Below are 2977 nucleotides of genomic sequence, written 5' to 3' on the forward strand. Positions count from 1 at the left end.
CTTTTTCTTTAACAGCGAATTGAAATCTCACGTAAGAAACCATGTCCTAGGCTTTACTGATAATAATTTGCACTGGAAAGCGCTATTTATGGCTTCGCTTAGCTTTCATGCAGGAACCACGTATATGACTTGTGACCATATGTCTTTACGTCGACAGAGTACAAAAAGGCAGGTTTCACTGGATCGTTGTACCGTAAGTGGTAAACGAGTCGACGAAGAAATAGCATTACAATTCACGCGACCTCATGGTTAAGGTAGAGCGGTAGTTCTTTTTTTTAACGTCGTCTGCGCTCGGGCACTCCGCTGTCCCTGCCCTGGCACCTGCGCTTCCTTCTGTAGTTTCCTACTCCTCTCCTCCATACATCAGGTTACCCTCTCCTGTTATAGAACAATGAAGGCGAACCATACAATGTGGGTGAAGCTTAGGAAAAAGAAAGCTGCCGCATTTTCAATCAATAAATAATGAAAGTATTCACCACCAATGTCTTCCTTTCCACCACTCCATCTCCCGCAGTTGCATTAGGAGTTTTACTCTGCGCAGGCACGCACCCAAGGGGGAAACCGAGGGGGCTCCCCCCCCCCTATCAACCCACGCCACCACTCCTCACACACATTCCTAAAACGCCAACAAATCTATCTACTTGGCGGTCAACATTCTGCCGTCTTTTACCGCGAAAGCAGTGTATGACTAACTCCTGTAGTTTTTTTCGGCGTCCGTTCACAGAAAAAATCATCATGTGGGCCGATCCTGCACGGTGATAGTGAAAAAAAAGTCCAAGGTCAATGGCGCATACCCCTTTGGACTCGGGAACCTACAACGCGCCCTTCGGAGTCTTCGGGACGGGCCCATGTACGGGGAGCTCTTAACGCCTGCTTCGCCTCCGCCGCGGGTGGGCCTGGTATTGCAATATCTTCGGCATCGTCTTACGTATGGGGAGTTCTTAATGCCTGCTTCACCTTCCCCGTGGGTCGTTCCGGCATTGCACTACCTTCGGTATCGACCCACGTATGGCGAGCGCTTAACGCCTGCTTCGCCTCTGCTTCACCTCCGCCGCGGGTGGGCCTGGTATTGCAATATCTTTGTAATCGGCCTACGTATGGGAAGTTCTTAATGCCTGCTTCACCTCCGCCGCGGGTCGGCCTGGTGTTGCACTATCTTCGGGATCGGCACACGTATGCGGGGTGCTTAACGCCTGCTTCACTTCCACCGCGGCTCGGCCCGATATTGCATTATCTTCAGGCCGACCCGCAGCGGATGTGAAACACTTTGCTTTACGTTTGAGAGCTTTGACTGTCGTCAGCTTTCGCTGCCATTTCGTCTTCACGGAGTGGAATAGTTGTCAATTTTTGCACTCCTTTTGGATGGCGGCAGTTATCGGCATCTCCTGGGGTGTGGAGACCGGTTTTCTGATCGATTCGGTGCCCGCGCTACTATCTCAAGATGAATTCAGGCAGGGCGTTGTTTGTTGTTTTAATTTTAATATTTTATTTTGTTTATGTTGCCCAACAAAATTTTTATCTGACCATCTATTCAACAATCACGCGCATCGCTGTTGCTTCGTTAGTTCAACCTTCCTCATTCAGACTGATCCAGGGGGCAGGAAAGGGATTCGGTTCATAGTCAACTGTTCTGTATACTCGTGGAACCAGTTACTGTCAGTTGCATTCAACTTTTCCTTTTGCTTCATTATTTCCTCGAGTGACGGCTCGCCGCGACGCTGGCAGATCTCCTGAACCATATGTCCGCAATATGGGTTAGATAAGATGGAAAATTAGATACTGCGAAACAGCGTCCATCATCAGACCCTGCAATAACCTTTAAACACATAAGCAATATGACTGTCACCCGTTACCTAGTCTGGTTTTTCCCTAATTGTACAGCACTTTTCGTGCAAAATTGGTAACTGGAAACAAGAGTCGCAAGGAGATGAGAAATTAAGCGATCTACTAAGGGAGAAAGCCACGGCAACAGCCAAGCAGGGAGGAAAAGCGAAAATTGTTCGTGAAAATATTTATGGATAATATCTTTTTATTTAAAAAGGAAGTAGAGAAAACGACACCGGAAGTTGAGAATAATTCCGTCTGTTGAATGACGCTTATACAGTTATGAATCGAGCCGCTTGACGAATCCTCTTCCCTGCTGTGCTAATGGGGGTGTTCTTCTAACCTTCTGCGGTGGCCTCAGTACGTCTAGAACCCCACAGCGTCCTGCGCTCTACGCGGTTGTACGGGACCTGCGTGTATCTCACAGGTGTACGTGTGAGATACACGTGATTTCCATTCTCTTTTGCGGGTTTACGCGTCTTTATGGCGAATGGTGGGCATTATTCACGTTCGTACTAGTAAATGTACCCTCCCCCTCATTTGCATAGAAATGTTACCTCAGGATGGGCCCTCCCCCCCAAAAAAAAATCCTGCGTACGTGCCTGCAAGGAGCAAAAGCCCCCATATTTCCTCTCTCGCGCCCGCTCTTAAGCCTGTTTCACATGATGCGATTTTCGTCACACCGGAAGTGCGATTTCCGTCGTTTGCGATGAAAATCGCAGTCGCAGTGCCGACCCCCCGATTTTCGGCTGCGACCAACCGGTTGGTCGCACAGTCGCACCGTCGCACCGATCGCTGCGATTTTCCGTCGAAATTACGCGGAGAGCTGTCAACGGAGCTACTCCGCCGGTTTGTTTTGGAAAATGGCGTCTCGCATGACAAGTGCAATGCGCGGAGACGTGGATCGTCGAATTCGGTACGTACGGGAAGGGAGAATAAATACCTTGTACCGTATTTTCGAGTCTCCCATTTTTATGTGCGTTTGTTGACACGGTACGCAGCAAATAAAGTGCATTTTCACGTTTGCTTCGTACGCCTTCGCGAGTTGTCAGTGCTGGGGGTTTTCGATCCCCAGCAGACGACGAGGTCGTCACAATTTTCTTTTGTTGAGTAGCATGCAAAAATCTCGCTTACGGAGCAGCTTGAATTATTT

Source organism: Dermacentor albipictus, chromosome 7 (assembly GCF_038994185.2).
Source record: "Dermacentor albipictus isolate Rhodes 1998 colony chromosome 7, USDA_Dalb.pri_finalv2, whole genome shotgun sequence".
NCBI lineage: Eukaryota > Metazoa > Arthropoda > Arachnida > Ixodida > Ixodidae > Dermacentor > Dermacentor albipictus.